Genomic DNA, 17,817 nt, shown 5'->3' on the forward strand with positions numbered 1-17,817 from the left:
TACATGTATAGCCTTTGTAAAAAGGCTGGATGCTTTCTTGCTTTCTTTAACTCTACTGGGTTTTTTTGCTTGAAATTTTGATCTGGTTTTTATGTGTTTTTTTTTTCCATTCGCCTTTGACCAATATATAATACTTCTCTTTCTTCCGGCAGTATGTGTGCTATGTCGGGATGCTCTATTTCTCTACTGCTTTTTCTCCTTGCTCTTGATCTCAGTCGCTGCTGCAATATCCTCTCCAACCACACATACACGCCTGAATACGAGGTGATTTGATTCCACTAAGCCCTTATTGCCAGAGACTGCCCTTTTCTCTCCCGTCGGCCTTATTTTTCCATCCTTTCCCTTTTTTCCTGGCTTCACCACTACCTTGCTCACAAAACTGCTGTGTTCACATTGTCCAGTTGCTGTTCTATAATCCTGCTTATCCGTCCCTGGGACTTTATTTATTTATTCATTCATTGACACTCATTCATTTTTTTTTCTGACAAATGCCATATCTTTACTTCTTTACTCCCTGAATGGATTATGCCTCGTAGTTCACATGTGACACACTGACCCTTTTTTGCATTAAATGTAGCAGACACATGGCACCATTTAAAAGTTTGAGTACACCAGCAAAAACTTCTTGACCACATGCCTCCTGTTATGAAGGCAAAGAGTGGCTATGTTGAATAACTGATAACTTAGGAAAAAATTTAAATTTTTCATTTTCAAGTATCTACAAAAGAATACAGGTTTTAAGTTCTTTTCCATTTAAAAAAAAAAAAAAACAAACTAATTTTACACTTGTTTCTTGAAGGACACCTTTCATCCAACCTTTCAAGTCCATACCTGATGGTCCTACCCAACTGCCACTGTCAGAAATGTAGTCTGAAAGAAGTCTACACTCTTCTCTTATCATGGATGCTGTGAAAAAATTCTTTTTTATATATTTTGTCCTTGACCTTTGTGACAGTTGTCCCTGCCACACACACTTTAAGACTCCTGGGTCTTTCTTCCAAATAAAAGACTCTTGAATTTGGCTCTTACCAGGGTGCACTGCTCTGCTGTATATAATTCCAGCTACATTTAGATTGATTCATTTAGCAGATGTTTTTTTCTAAAGCGACTCACAATTATTGTTAACTACACTTTGAACTACACTTTGCGTAGGGGGATGTGCTGGCACAGTGGGTTTGGCCGGGTCCTGCTTTCTGGTGAGTCTGGGGTTCAAGTCCTGCTCGAGGTGCCTTGTGACAGACCGGTGTCCCATCCTCAGTGTGTCCCCTTCTCCAGCCTTGCTCCTTGTGTTGCCAGGTTAGCCTCTGGTTTGCTGTGACCCCGCTTGGGACAAGTGGTTTTGAACAGTGTGAGTGTGTACTCTTTGCGTGACGCCGTTGTGCAAGGTATCTTACAGTGCTTGACATACTACAGCAAGTATATTCCCATCTGCACACCGGAATAATTTAACACCCTCACACAGTTTAGTGTCTCCAATTCACCTGAAACACATCTTTGGACTGTGGGAGGAAACCCAGACAGACATGGAGAGAACATGCAAAATCCAACTGACAGCCCGACAATGAGAAGCATCAGCCCAACCTACTGTGCCGTTCAAGGCTGAAAAACATGTATTTACGTGTATTAATTTAGCTGATACTTTTCTCCAGAGCAACTTAGACTGGTTTTCCCATTTAGATAGGAGGGTAATTTTTACTGGAGCATATGAAGGCAGATACCTTGCTCAAGGGTAGTACAGCAGAAAGTGGGACTTGTAGTACACCAGAAACTGGAAACTGTCATGTCTAAAGACGGTCTCCCTAACCACTACATCACCTGCTGGTTCTCCCATTATGAACGTGACAGACTTGGCAGGTAAGGGTGCAAATAAATGACACGGTGTTACTTTGAAAGGCAAAAGAAGTCAAAAGAAGGCAATAAAAAGACAGGCTGTACTGTTTGCACAATGCAATACCTTCTGAATAAGACATGGAAGTTTGATCAGTTGAAGACACAGAGGGAAGAATGATCAATGTCCACTCAAAGAAATTTAGCAGTTGGTGCCATCTAGTTAATGATACTAAACCACATATTAACACTGGAGTAAAATGGAAAAACAATCAATGTCCATGTATTTAGCAGGCACTGTAAATAAAGGTCAAGATGAAAGAGCAAGCAGTCGATAGGGTAAGAATGAAGTGATCAATTTACTGGTTTTTTCAATATGGTGCATGATCGAAACATTTTGTTGCGATCATTTGATTAATTTCACCTTAGAAAGAGTTTAAAAAGAGAGTTTATCGTTATGGCCTGATATCCATTTCTAGAGCGTTGCCATGAAATGTTTACATGACAATGAGTCATTGAGTCTTAAAAGAATAAAATGCATTTTTCTTGGAATTAATGTTTGGACCTTAATTAGTTTTCCCTCTGTGTCTTCAATTGTAACTTCTGCTAGTGGGAGAATGCCCAGCGGTCACTCCGGTAACCTCTGTATTTTTTACCCGTGTGGAACGGGTCATAATATTTCACAGTTGAATAGCACACAAGACAGCTGTAAACCCTGAGGATCAATTTGGTTTTTTCTGTACCCTTCAAAATGTTCCAGTGACCCCAGTTTCCAATGCCCAGATGCTTCCTGTCGAGGAACAGTAATGTTCTGAACATCATTATGAAAGTTTTGGAAACTTGTGGCTCCTGTCATTTGATCATTAGGCAACTCTTTGACACACTGAAAAGGTCAGACCCCATCTGAAAAATTCATCCCAAATGTGTTATGGAAAACTGTGGAATTTAAATATTCGCCCGCTCATTCTGAGCTCACCTCTCAAAACCAATAGCTAATTTGTCTCGATTAATTATTTTGAAGACATGGAGATTATATACAATCCAAAACAAAAGGATGAGTCAACATGTGAATACTGTAGTGCGAAAGAGATACCCTGCTGTACCTACAAGGACTCTAAAGTGAACTGCAAAATCATCAAGACTTTGCTCAGTACTTTAAAGATCGTTATTGCAGAAATAATGTTACTTCACAAAACTGTTTGGCCATCAAGTAATTTTTGTGCTCTTCCACTTCCACATGCCTTGGAAGAGATGAGTTCTCCTCTCTCTTGTTATAAACCAAAAATAAACCGTGCTGTGTGTGTGTGTGTTTGTTACATGCAGTTTTTGACATGCAATAAATTCACTGCGCACTGTTAGATCCTCGCAAAACCTGCTGTCATGGCGAGTGTGCTAGAAATGAGCCAACAGGGCTTGAGCGTTTGTTAAAGATCGCTACGGAAACGCCGGCTTTCTTAAAGGAACAGCGCACCGGAATCAGGCGAGGGCCGCTGCCCAGCCCTTCCCCACTTCAGCGTGGCGAGCCACACTAAGCCGCTCGAGCAATACTCTGACTGGCATCCACTTTAAGCCAGCAGGACACGGCCTGGTAACCTACTTTTCCCTCCGCACGCTCTGCGAGGTTTGAGATGGGGCGGCGGTGTCATCGGTTACCTAACATTCACATGCTGCGGCTTTTTGGTCAAACGGGAGTAATATTCCCTCCTTCGGGCAGAGACCGCAGACCCCGTTCCCATTCGGGAGCGATGCGGGCTGATCGAGAACATAACTTGTGTCCCCCTTGGCCTTACGCGACCACTGAGTTCTCCGTAAGCACGGTGGACATGTGGCACAGCAAACCACGTCAGCTGGCTCACTGTAAAGGACAGCTCACAGTAAACGTCTTTGTGCTTAAGCATCCAGGGGAAAACAGGCAGTTTTTCATTGCTCACAGACGGGAATAGCCTTGTAATTGTTATACAAACCCGGCAAACATATTTGGGTTTTGGGTTTGCTGCCGTTAAAACACTGTACGAGTTTTTATCCTCCCCATGTTTGTCTAGGTGTCCTCGGGGTGTTCTGGTTTCCACCCACAGTCCAAAAACCTGCTTTAAGTGACATGGTGACTCTTGAGTTGCGCCTAGTGGGTGTGTGCGAGCAAATCAGTGTGTGATTGCCTTGCAATAGACTGCTGTCCCCTCCAGGGGCTTCATGGTTCCTGCTTCATGGATGGATGCATAAAATACCATGTATTCTGTCTGAGCTCACCCTAAGGAAGAGTGTAAGAAAGAAGGTACCAGGAGGCACTCAGTGTCACATAGCGGAAATACTGGGCTGAAACCCTCCTCTTGGCAACCAGCGTGCTGAATGATTTACCTCATTGAACCACTTGACCTCATTCTGGCTCCGGAGGGAAGGCTAAACCACGGACTCTGGGGTCCGTCCAAACTGCTGTAGACATCGGCGGGATTGCCGGCAGCTTCTAGACACCGAGGCCCTGGGGGGCACCGGCCATCAGCTGTGCTGCCTACTGCACTGCCAGCGCTGAGGCATAAGAGCCGATGGGAGAACATGCAGAAGTGTCCCTTCGCTCATTACACGATGAGATGGTTTATAATATTTAAACCAGACCAGGCTGATGATACATCTACTCTTGATGTATTTCTGACTTGAGACATTGCTTTAATACTAGGCTTCCTCTGCACTACTGTGCTCATCTGTGGATCCAGAAATACACACAAGGTGTGCAACCGCTTGACCCCCACAGGGTCACGGCAAGCGGGAGCCTAACCCGGCAACGCAGGGCGCAAGGCTGAATGGGGAGGGGACGCACCCTGGACGGGACACCAGTCCGCCACAAGGCACCCCAAGCAAGGCTCGAACCCCAGACCCACCACAGAGCCGGCCTTGGCCAACCCTTCTGTGCCGCTGCACCCCCCTTGGCTCGGGAAAAATTAAACAAATTTCTTGCTGTTTACATTAAGAATAAAGAAAAATGAATACACGTCAATGTAAATCAAAAAGGTCAAAAAAAGATTTTGAGCAGCCAAAACTGGTCCCGTCACCAAGAATTCTGATTCGCACCACAACAGGAAGCAAAGTTTTTAGGCGTGAATTGACCACAGATTGACCCTAACCCCATAAGCGTAATCAGCCTGAAATCCAATAATCCTGTATTGTGTAATTCATATTTTGACTATGTAATCAAGTATTAATGACTCCCCATTCATCCCAGGTTTTCTTAACTCTTAACTATTGTAAAATATAGGAAATATGTTGAAGATAAGCCATTTTTGATTAAGACAGAAATTTGCCTCTGTGTTCATTAATATTTCCTTTGGACTCCGTGTTCTTTTATTATAGCAAATGGAATAAGCTACAACAGGAACAAGCCTATTATAAAAATGTATTTTCATCTTCACAGCCACTTGAGCTCCTGATGGGAAAGCTGAGGGTCCGAGATCTCCTCACTGCGATGCATTTTATATACAGTATCTCTCATTCTTGCTTTACGCTCATTGATAAGAATTAAAACAATATTCTGATCATTTTGGCTCTGTGACATAAAGAAGAAATGACAATATTTCCACATTATCTATATCAGGCTGCCTTAACAGTGATATAACTAGATCCTGGCTACAAAACCAATACACGTTTCCAGAAAATTCCAACACGGTTTCCTGCCACACACTCTCATAATCTCTCCTCCCTTGTTGCAGTTTAATTGACCACCTCGCCAAAGTTTTTGCCAAAGTATTTCAGTGGGACGATCAACTATTTCCAATTCCTGAAACCAGAAGCACACAACCTTATGTACGTTTAATACGCAAAACAAAAATGAAACAAAAATTAACAGGCATCTTCTCAACCCTTTCAGTGCAGACCCTGTCAAAGTAAATCAATTCTTTCTAATATACCGAATTTGAGTCTATTTTGGAACAGCCTTGAAATAAGCCATTTACTTAACGTTCTTGGAATTCTGTCTCTCCGTAAGAACAGTATTTCCACTGTAATCTTTGGCAGCGAGACAAATAAAATGTTAATACGGCCCTGGATCTATGGGACTGAACAGATGGAGATTTTGTCATTTATAAACTGGATTAGAAGACCATTTAATAAGTGAACAGGACACACAGGGAATGACTAAGTCCACCTCACTCTCACATTCTAGGTACAGCTTTATTTTTTCTAATCTGTACTCCACTGGACAGAATTTCATACTAATATATTTATGAATAATTACTTTGTAATTTATTAGAAACCCCAAACCCCAGGCATATGGAGGCATGGCATGATATTTGCACTCGCTATTTAAATATCACAGTGGTGACATCACATTTTCGTTTGGGACTCTAGTTGTCAAGGAGATGTGCGTGGCGCCGCTGATGACGCAGGTACTGGAGCACAGTGTCCGTTACATCTACGCGTCACTTTCATTACCCATCAGCATGACTGTGGCCCTTCTGAATTCACTTACTTTCTTAAATTAACTGGGGTTTCTGAGGATGCTCACAGTAAGATACTCTCCCCTTCTATTGTGCATACATGGGATCCAGTGGGTGTTATAAATATGAATTAGATTTAATTAATGTTTGCAAATTTCAGAAAGCAAAATCGAACATCGTCAAACTGCAGAAAGCTGAGGGATTTTGAATAAAACAGATCGCATAAAAAAATCTGCCAAAAATATTATGTTTTGTGGTTGCATCGTTTACAGTGCTTATTTGGTAGTGGATAAGAGAAATGGCTTACAGACCCCAATTTTTTAAGAATAAATTCACTCATGGTCTGGATATTTTCTATGGCAGAGAGAAGTTAGCTAAGTTGCTAAAGGAAATTTTGTCTGTGTCTGTTGTTGTTCTTTAAATTGCATCTGTTATTTCTAAACTGGTAAGATTTTACTCTCAGTAGGAATTTCAGTGAAATTGAATATCACACAAATGCTGCCTAAAATTTCTTGTTCTATTTTCAATATTGAAATACACTGAAAATATATGCAACATGTAAATATATTCAATGTAAATATATTGAAATGTTTTTACACTGGATACATTTACATTTACTCTGACACTTTGACACTTTTCTCCAGAGGGACTGACAGTGTCAAGCTAGCAACAATGATTTACCGCATTTATGCAGCTGGGTAATGTTACCGAAGCCATTTAGGGTTAGTACCTTGTCCGAGCATACGACAGAAGGTGTGAGTTTAACCTGCAGCCTTCAGATCTGAAGGTATTTAGTACTATATGTAAGAAACAATTACATACCCACATATTTATTTATCCACATATTCACAATTATAGTGCCTATTGATGTCGTTCATTATATAATAATATGACAATTTATATAAAACATACTCGTATTGTGTGAATAAGCCTACATTTTTATATTACTTAGAATTAGAAAATTACTAAGAGGACCGAGTGGCGGTGAAAGTGAGTTTCCAACAGATGTTCATGTGGCCGAGTTGAGCTCTAGTGTGTCTGCAGCTGCTGTACGGCTCACAGTGATATCTTGTAACAGCAACAATTCTTACGTATCTGACACATCTGTGCCACCAGCTTTTCTGATTTGACAAAGAAAGGCAGCTGGCTGATGAAATGCCCTAAAAGTCAAAAAGAGATGAACCAGAAGCGTGCAAGTCCGCTAAACTTTGGACTACCGATTAAAAATTGCAGCTGAATTATCATTAAAACATCTGCAAATCATGGACAAATATGTTTATAAATATATCGAGTAAATGGAACTTCTGTACAGCCACCATGCCTTCTTTCTGGGATTTGAACTAGAAACCTTCAGATACTAAAAGTCACATCTTGTCTGAGCGTCACAAGGTGCGTGGGTTTCTGCTGGGTCCCAGGACTTGTGAATTTTATGACAATCTAAATTCTCATTTGAAAAGAAGCTCTTCAGCCCCTTGGTTTTGGACCGCTCAGTTCTGATACACCTCAAAAACACGCATTTCTCATGCTCTATACTGTAAACACTGCTACGTGAGCAAACTTTTTCCAGCATGTCTCACACTTTCCTGCTGCAAGAGAAAAAGCAGAAAAACACCTCCAGTCATGGCAAAAAAAAAAAAAAAAAGAAAAAGAGAGAAAAAACTTTGGACATCGTAACATGATGAAAAGAGAGGAGAATAAAGTAATAAAATCATTATGAATCACATTAATTATATTGTTCAGTTTTAGGATGTTACCTTAAGCCCGGCGTGTGGTTGGCTGATGATGTATGAAGGTTAGATAATCAGTGGTGCACAAAGCCTTAGCCTTGGGGACTAGCAGTAAATCACAGCTAAGAGTTCTAAATTTGACAAATACTGTCAAGTCCTGGGATCATATTTCATAGAGGATAATCACAGCGAATGGCGTGATTCCAGAGAAGCGTTTGTTAGAAGTCCTTCCTGCAAAGGCCAATGATAACTTGACGCCAATGGAGCAGGTCCCTCCGGTATCTTTTCCTCTTCAGCGATCCGTGCAGTGACGTCACCGCGAGCGGCTAACGACTTCCAAGTCGACGCTCTTACGTAACCGAAGGTCCTTTCGTAACTGTAACCATATAGCGCAGCGCGAGCCCCTTTAACAGAGCCACCGTTCGCTCCAGGGCTGTTTCTTACTCCGCACACTCCCGTCCTCCCACAACTCGAGGAGGAGCGCTAATGCGCATCACACAACGCGAAAGTGGCTTTTTCAAAGGCGAAAAATTAAAATATATTCATGAGTTAATCCTTAAGTTACTTTTAAACAGAACTAAGTGTCACTTAGTTGTCACATGATGTACATGGAACGTCGTTGACAGTAAGAAACGTCACAAAACAACAATAACGACAAAAACAATAATGAAAGCGATAAAAGCAGCAAATGACGTACAAGAATATATCATTTATGTATATAATTACGTTCCGAGCCGGTGTTCTCAGAACTATTTGATCATCTAGCCTACAGCCGACTGCATGATTATCTGAAGTGAAGAAGTTTACAGTAGTTTAACCACAAAGTACGTGATGAATGAATGGAGTAGCGGAAACCTCCTTCCTCGTTGTGAAGAAAATTGTGAGAGAATATCGCTGCGAGTCAGTCCCCTAGTAATCAGTGATATTCTCGTGATGACTGCAATAAGTCTGTGTCCACCTCGCGCCACGGAGGAACGCGCGACAGGAGGTAGTGTGAAGCAGCAGGGACGCGCGCCTGCCTGGGCTCCGTCCGCATTTCGGACCCATAACTAACGTGTCATGACGAGCGGCGTGTGACCGCAGCAGCAGTTAGTGGCGCCTCTTAGCTGCGATCCGCTATAAAAGCAAAGCAGAGGAGCGCCGGAGAGGACAGAGCAGAGGAGGGGGAAGCGGCGGGGGTAGCGCGGCGCTCACGGGGAAACTCACCGGCGGCGGGTGGCGCGGAGACGGAGCGGAGCTTTGCGGAGAGACGGAGAGAGACGGAGCGGCAGCGGCGGCGGCAGGAAGGAGCGGCTCGAGAGGCACCTCGCGCTGCTCTCACTGCTCCGTGGGCCTTACATAACTGACACCATTCCTCCTGATTCAACGCCGGGCCCGCGCACGCGTGCACACACACACACACACACACACACACACTGAGAAACCTACGCGTACATAGAAACACACACAAATACGCAAACAGACGCGCACCACCATGACAAATACACACACAACAGCACACAAGGGATGTCTCACATACACAGATGTACACGGACACGCAAATCCAGCCACACTCACGCAAAGACACACAGGTACACGGAAGAACACACGTTACACAGCGAGACACACACACACACGGACGAGTCCAGCCATATAGACACAGACAAACGTGTAGTAAAACACAAATACACAAACGGACACACACCATGACTCATGACAAAGAATACACACAAGTACACGGGGAAATCTGCTAATCTGGCCTCAGAAAAACACAGACACACACATACAGGCAAATCCAAGCACGTTCATGCGGACGAACGGCTAGAAAGACACACAGCCGTACACAGAAACACACAGACGTCCAGGCTCACGGAGACAATTACACAGACCGAAAGGCTGGCTTTCGAATGGAATGCGTATACAAATTGAGAAGAGCTCTAAATGTGCAGGAGAGACGTACAGTAAAATGGCTGGGCAGTTAATTCCCAAGATACAAAGACACAATAATGGGAATATTGACCCTTCCTGACGTAGACCAGTGGAACAATAAGTTACCGTTAAACTGCATAAAACCATAGTAAACAGGACTAAACAATACATTTGACATCATTATTATTGACCGTTATATTGCTGACACCTTTTTTCAAGCTGACTTAGACTGTTGTTTTACCCATTTGTACCACAGTATATTTACCAAAGCAATTAAGGATAACTACCCTTGACCAAAGGGGGTGTAATGGCGCAGTGGGTTGGACCAGGTCCTCCTCTGCGGTGGGTTTGGGGTTCGAGTCTCGCTTGGGGTGCCTTGCAGCAGACTGGCGTCCTGTCCTCGGTGTGTCCCCTCCCCTCTGGCCCTATGCCCTGAGTTGCCGGGTAGGCTCCGGTTCCCTGTGACCCCGTATGGGACAAGCGGTTCTGAAAATGTGTGTGTACCTTTCACCAAGGACACTATGGCAGCACTGGGGATTAGAACCTACAGATTGCAAGGGGACAACTGTAACCGCTACACTATGTGCTGTCACATATGCTCTAACGTGGGTCTGCCAGAGAACCTGCATTGGGATCATTGTTTACTTCTACAGGTGCATGGCTGAGTCACACGTGGCACTATACATAAATATCTCATCAGGTGTCATACCAGGCCTGCAAACCCATGAGGTGTGAGATTGTTTAACGTTCGGTGGAAGTTCAGCAAGGTGTTAGTGAATGCCGCTAACATTTGCATTTGTGTTTATTCGTTTGGCAGACGCTTTTCTCCGAAGATACATGCAACTCAGGGTAAACAAAATTGCATTTCACAACAGACAGTGAGCTTCGGGTACAGACGTTTCAGTATAAAGTACAACTTCTTTGTGTGATACTGCCATTTTTACCCAAATGCATCAGAGGTAGCGTAGTAGTTGCCTACAGAATTGAGAGTCAGAAAGCAAATGTAATGATGATTGTGAGAGTTTGTGTAACACAGATTTATGAAAAGGCCTGAAAGAAATGTTTTGAGACCCTTCTTGAATGTTCAGAGGGATTCAGCAGTTCTGAGGAACAGAGGGAGCTCATTCCACCACAATGGAGACAAAACTGAGAACATCCAGGCTTTTGATGTTGGACTCCCTGTGAGTGGACCATCAAGTGGTATGATGTGGAGGCCTGAAGCAGTCTGGTTGGGGTGTAGGGATTCATGAGGTCCTGGATACTAAGTTGGGTGCAGATGCCCTGACCTTCACACAGGCTGTAAGCAGAGCCGTGAGTAAAATAATGAATTAAATCCACATCACGATGTGGCAGTGCTGTGATGTTTATTAGCTCATTAAAATACCCTCATTCTTCAAGACAGAATATATTACGGTTCACAAAGTCAGGACATGGAAAGTGTAATTTTCTTTGCTATTTATTAGTCATCTATCAATGATTAAACAATCAAAGCATCAGATATTACTGATTACATCAAAAGGTCTAACAAATTTAAGTGAAAAAAATTCTTTACTTTAGCATGTAGTGTAAAGTTTGAATTGCAGTTAGGGAAAAAGGGAGAAAATCCAAATATATATCATACAAGGCTTACAGTATTTACAACATGGCTTTAGTACTGAATTATGTTATGCAAAGTGAAATTTTAGTTGAAACTTTGTTACTTAAACTATTTTGTGTTAGACTGACACAAATATATTACATAAATATTCTTGTTACATTTACCATCTATTAGCTAATGAAAAAAGGCCTTTTGAAATACAAATAAATCATAAGGATTCGTCGTGAGTACGATGCTCTTTGAATATGAGAAAATTAAGATTTTATTATGTTATATTACAGGGAATTATATTTGAAAATGCAGAAATGAAGCAAGAGTATCTGCAAATACTGTACATCTCAGGCTAATTCCCTTAATGTTTCAAAGGAAAATAAGTAGTTTATTGTATGTGCACCAAATTACTGCAGTTTCTGAAGATCGACATCCACTAAGCAAATTCCACTTGAATTCAGTGCCATTTCATTGACCCCAGATCACAGATCATCCCCGTATTGATAAACAAGTGTGTTGTGTAAAAGGCTGGTTACAGCAGCCTGGCCCTCTTTGGTAAAGGGATTATGGCGTCGATGGAATTAACCTCACAGCGCTCCATTCCTTTTCCCTGGACGTCTCAGAGATCCTCTTAGGCGAAGAAGACTCTTCACTGGCTACTGGTTTAGCATACGTACGCTTCTTTTAATCAGTTTATTCACGGGGGAGACTGGAAACGGAGACAGCCGTGTCTAGGAGCGACTCCTCGTGATCTTCTCCTGTAGATGGACAAACAAGAGAGAGTGATCAGAATCGGTCGGGCCCCACGTGAATCCCCTGCTCCCTTTTTTACCACGGTGATACTGGGCTTCTCTTTGGAGAAGATGTCTAAGTTCATTCATTTAGCTACTCGAAAGATCATCAACGAAAAGTTGGACTTGTCTACCTCTACGTTCTAGTGAAAACATAGCAAATACAAGGCTGACTGAAATGTTCAATTTACTTCCACTAGAAACATTAACATTTGACCTGTATGAATATTTGAATGAATTCTGCAATATCCGGTTGCACCTGTTGGACCTTCTTAGATTGTGCTACACTTGTCCTAAATATTATAACCCTTCGCCTTGGCCCTCTGTTTACATGTGTGTATGTATTTCAATTTTACATTTATGTATAAATTTCACTTTTTAAATTTATTTTATTCACTTAGCAGATGCTTTTATCCATATTGATGTACAACTTAAAGAAAAGTACATTTGAGAAACAGATGGAGAGATATAGATGCCAACACATGATTCTCAAAGTACGGTTCATTAGCTCAGCGCCACTGTTTCACCAGCATTCGTTATGCTCCATGTAGCTGAATATAGTATTAGTAGAGAATACAGTTTTTTTTAAAGAGGTGATCTAGTGCAAAAAGTGTAAAACTGCATGCTGGGCTTTGTGTAGATGTTTATCCATCCATACAGTTGTCTACACATCCATGTACCCATGGAGCGGATATGAGATCAAGAGCAATGGGGGTCCAAAAGAGATGTGTTCTGAGATCCTTCTTGAATGAATGAATGAAAGTCTGGAGGTGCTAAGTCTTGAGAGGGATTCAACAGTTCTGAGTGACAGAGGGTGCTTATAAATTTTCTCCATATCCAATTCTGTCTCTTTTCATAACCCAATTCTGTTCTCTTGTTAAATAAAATAAATTACAATAAAAGAGTTGTGCACGCTGTGAGTCCATGCCATTGGTCAACTGCTTGTATTTTACCTGAGATAGGATACCCGTCATTCTCCATCTGATGCTGTTGCTGATGGGTGGTTAGGTTCAATCCCTTTCAGCCTTCTTTTATTCATATGCAGAACATGCAGTGAAAATAGGGAGTTGATCATCATTTTATGTTCCTCAGAAGGTCAAGAACATGATGGTGCACCCAGAAAAATACTTCCCTCTTCCCTTCCCATTCCCGTCATGTTTCATTGCCTAAGGTTAACACAATAAATGTTAATTATAGGACTTTTAGTTGGTCTACAGGCATCCTGGTTGTGTCTACAATTAAGATCCTGGCTTTCTTCATTCTTAATGTGTTCGGGAATGTTTTTCAAAGAGAAATTAGATTAAATATGCAAATGATCATGCATCCCATAAAGTGGTACCAGAAGAAATATATTAAAAGACGAAACAAGAAGGATAATGTTTATCTCTGGCATTTACTGGTGTCTTCTTGCCTCTATTAATTACAGTCTAGCTGTGGTGCCGGTTGCTGGTTCATAATCCATTTAGAGGGATTGACAAGACTGGTAAGAAGAGTTACTTTTATCTTGAAAGCCCGTTTCCATCCATTCGCATCAGTGATAAGGGAAAACAAGTGCCCCTTGATGTGATGCCCCTCCTTTGGGGAAAAAAGGAATCTGCTTTCTTTTAATGGGGTGCAGTACTATAGATGTCAGGGACCTTTAAAAGCCTGGAATGAAAGTACCGGAAAGAGAAAATCCGAGCATCCACTGACACAGATTCTCCGTTAACCGCTAAGATGCTGTGCAGTCCAGAGGGCAAAATGAATGTACACTGCTTTTCCCATGACTTACTAGACTATTTCTTAAAAAAAAAAGAGTATCTGATGATTTCATTATTTAGCTGATGCTTTCCTCCAAAATGACTTAGAGTGTTAAGATACTGTTTATAGCTTTTTATTAATTTATGCAGCTGGGTAATTTCGACTGGAAAAATTCTGGGTAAGTCTCTTCGATCAGGAAGGCAACAGCAGGGAATGGGATTCAAACCCGGGTCCTTTGCGGCCAAGGTGATGGCGCTAACCACCACGCCACCTGCTGCCCGTGCTTATTTTTAGTGTACTTAAGTCATTGCGTGGTCGCTGTACATCGGCACCTCTCACTGTGTGTTTTCACACAGGTCTCGATAATGTCTGTCTAGTACAGTAAAAAGGGCCCGCTTGTGTGCAGCATGGTACAAAAGAGACCTGCAGCAATAAAATAAAACCAAAGAAAGATGCAACCCCTGTGACTGTTTGCTCTGAGCGTGTAGTAACAGCATTTGCAGTTACTATGACTCACTAAAAACAGCAGAGAGCACTTTATTAACATCCAGTGAGTTGATATATGAACAGGGAAAAACAAGTTATTGTTAAAGATGGTGATGGTGTGAAATTCTGCGAGAGGAAGTCCCTGTGGGCCACCTTGATTTTACAGCGTTTCAGTGAATCACCCCTAGTTACAGCGCAGAATATAAATACACGAGTGTCCATGGCGGTGATGACTTCATCGAGTTTCGGAAGAGCGCAGAGATACGGGTTTATCCAACGCCCATTTCACTAATGCACTCCTACTCCCTTTTTCCATTAAAAGTTAAAAAAACTTGAACACTATCTACTATGCAGCAGTTATTATATTACATAACAGTATGTTGAAGACTAATAGTTTCACAGAAGCGTGGCTGCGTCTTTGAAAATTTTTAATTAAGTGATACTAAGTGTGTCGATGTTTAAACTTGTAGGCAGAGTGACGCATCTTTTTTATTTTGGAAGTATGTGAAACTGAGGACTTCGGTAACTTTCTCAGAAGCTGCTATAGTATGAATCTCGCCTCCGTGTCATCATAAATGCAGTGGGTGACGTTGGTGCCTTGCAGGGTCTGGACTGTGGGTTCGGATGTGGGTTCAAATATGGCTCAGTCTTCGTGGAGTTGGTCGATTCTCACCATGTTTGTGTGGGTTCCCTCTGGGTGCTCTGGTTTCCTCCCACAGTCCAAAGACAAGTGTTTCAAGTGGACTGGTGACTTGAAATTGCCCGTAGTTTGTGTGCTTCTCTTGGAATGGACTGCCATCCTCTCCTGGGGCTGCACTGCCTCACCCCTCTGCCTTTCTACATTAGACTCTACATTATTTTTATTTAGTTAGTTAATTGATGCTTTTCTCCACAGCAGCTTACAGTGTTAAATTACTTACAATTATTTACCCCTTTAATGCAGCTGGGAATTTTGTTGGATCAGTTTAAGGCAAGTACCTTTCTCAAGGGTACTACAGCCAGAAGTGAGATTTGAACCTGCAACCTTTGTGTCTAAAGATAGCAATTCTAACTACTATGTGACCAGCTGCCTCTAGACCCCTTGAACCTTGATCAGGACAAGTGATTCTGGATGGATGTAAATTTCCACAAACTCAGCATGTAATTGTATATTTTTTCTGTAAATTACAGTTTTCCTTTTTGACTGGTTGAAAAATTCACTGATGAAGTGAATTGCAAAATCATTCAACAGGGTAAAATACGGTAGGGCAGTAAGACAGGAAGAAAAATAACACAGTTGACTTGCGGATGCGTTGTGTCCGAGGAGGAACCTATTGACACCCTGTTGATTAAAGAAAAGACCTGAATTTATGCCAGAATTTTTACTGCATGAATCGGTAAAACTGCTGGAAACTTCGCAACGTTTAGCCTGATGTCAGTTTTGTTATGTGATAAGTCTTGTTGTGGTAATATGGTGTTAAATTTGCTAAGTGTTCTGCAGCTCCAGGTGAAATGAGAGGTGTTATTCTATGGGACATATATGAATAAGATGCCTATGATCTGAGCAAACACAGATGACAACTGGAAGGGCAGTGTTAGACAACAACCAGGATGTTAAAACAAATAGTACTTTCTTTGAGATTCATCTAAATAACGAAGGCTTATATAAGTACAAAAGATAGTGGATACATAATTCATAGACAAGCCTGAGCAAAGCAACCAGAGTAAGTGAATTTCACTGCGTATCTTAATATTTGCCAAACGTAACATGAAGTGTTTTATGTAACTCCCATTTACATTGTGGCCTGTGGGTGTGGGACTGAGCTGAGTCAGACACAAGAGGTTCAGATGAATCCACCCGCACACGTATATACGACACCCGACGTCTTTCAATCTTTCACTTTTCCGCTTTTTCCGTATTCGTCTGTGTCAGATGTGAGAGGGGACCGACGTGGGACTCATTCCCATGTTTCTCAACCTCTGTGCCCACATGTTAATATTTATTGACTCATAGTTGATAAATCAACACCCGATCACATATAAACATAGACAGCACATAGCAAAAAGATTTTTTGTGTGATCTACTATACACACTGCAAATTGAACTGTAAATCTAATTGTAAATCTATGTACATATTAATATATAATCTATACATATATACATCTTGTCATATACACACGTATGCTTGCTTTATCTATCTATCTATCCATCCATCTATCTATCTTATTCACTTAACTTTTTAAAATCTACTTGTCACTGTTTCTTCAGTGTTTTGGACATGGTGACTGTTTTCTATATTGTTTTTTTTCATGGTGACTGTTTTCTGTATTGTTATTTTCTTGTCCTTCACTCTCTTGCGTGTTGTTATATTCTGTTTCTTGTTTGGCACCGAAACACAGCCGATTCCAGTATGCTATTTACTGGCATGTGTGTATATGTACAGTATGTTGTGTTTTGTATGCTAGTCCAACTGATTAAAACTGATTAATAAAGTTTCATTGATTGATTGATTGATTGATTGATTCATTCATTCATTCATACTGTACACATTAATTACACATAGCCACTACACCCAAACATGAATTTGTTTCCAGGCTGAGATATTAATTTAGGAATCCTTCATGGTGCTTTTTATTCGGCTTGTAGGTAAAAGCGCAGTAAAAATACAATACTTGAATCATATGATCTGAGGACAGAGAAAATGGAAAAGACCCGGCTGCAGGACTATAGAGATCACTGCAAAGACTGGAACGCAATCTGGGTTAATCTGCAGGGGTAAAAAGTGCATTGTTCTGTTACTTCTGTATAGCGCGTGGCTGGATTTGCGTCGTCGTACACAAATATATTTTGTGAGTTTATTCCCAAATTTTTATTTGCATTCAAGTCATGGGAACAGTTACACAACCGTCTTGCTCTCAATCTCGAACACAGAGTGGTTTTGTCAAACAGCTGGGGACCCTAAAGCAGCTCATGACGTAAATGCTGGTGTTTGGTGTGCTCGGCGGATGGGTTTTAACTACAATAGTCTGTAAGGAGTCATTATGCCCTTGGTTCTGCACTCAGATGCTGCTCCTCTCCAAGGCTCCAGGTAGAAGGACAGGCGACTGTAGGCAGTGAACAAGAGAAAAAAAATAACTGAAAATAAAATAAAAAAGGATCAAAATTAGAGGAAAAAACCAGAACATAACTGAAATACATATTCATACACAGAGAATCATAGACCTGCGTAAAAAAATCCACTATCTAAAACACGCACACATACGCACACGGATTTCACCTGAAACAAACGTGTTCAGACTGTGGGTGGAAACCTTCACGAGAGGTGAATTCGAACCCACATCCAAAC

The 17,817-nt window shown here is 41.6% G+C and overlaps 1 protein-coding gene across 2 annotated transcripts in view; it reads right to left on the reverse strand.

The window, feature by feature from the left end:
• The window catches only part of npas2 (neuronal PAS domain protein 2), a 66,527-nt gene extending 56,321 nt beyond the window's left edge, over positions 1-10,206 (reverse strand). The window contains exon 1 of one of the 2 annotated variants that reach the window (XM_018746594.2): positions 9,185-10,206. The gene's annotated coding sequence lies outside the window, so the exon portion shown is untranslated. Of the gene's footprint in view, positions 1-8,005; positions 8,618-9,184 lie in introns of those variants that run through there. The other variant, XM_018746595.2, reaches the window with a different exon arrangement.
• Between the last annotated feature and the right edge of the window lie 7,611 nt (positions 10,207-17,817).

This window comes from Scleropages formosus, chromosome 14 (assembly GCF_900964775.1).
Source record: "Scleropages formosus chromosome 14, fSclFor1.1, whole genome shotgun sequence".
NCBI lineage: Eukaryota > Metazoa > Chordata > Actinopteri > Osteoglossiformes > Osteoglossidae > Scleropages > Scleropages formosus.